This window comes from Bison bison, unplaced genomic scaffold, assembly GCF_000754665.1.
Source record: "Bison bison bison isolate TAMUID 2011002044 unplaced genomic scaffold, Bison_UMD1.0 scf7180017864349, whole genome shotgun sequence".
Classification (NCBI taxonomy): Eukaryota; Metazoa; Chordata; class Mammalia; order Artiodactyla; family Bovidae; genus Bison; species Bison bison.
In genome coordinates this window covers 5,280,880-5,281,100 of record NW_011494921.1, presented here as the reverse complement: position 1 = coordinate 5,281,100, position 221 = coordinate 5,280,880, and positions in this window count along the sequence as shown.

Genomic DNA, 221 nt, shown 5'->3' with positions numbered 1-221 from the left:
TTCTTTACACCTGAGCCACCCAAGAAGTGCGATTAGAATAAGACAAATGCTGTGGAGAGTGTGTTTTGGGAGTTTTGTCCCTTTCTTTTCTGTTTCTGGGTTTCATGTGTTTGTTTGTTTGTTTTCCTATGTTACCTATTTCCCTTTGGAACAAAATTTGACCAGAACTGTAGAATTTGAATCTGAGATGACAGAAAAATCCCCTCTCCTATGTTTCCAGG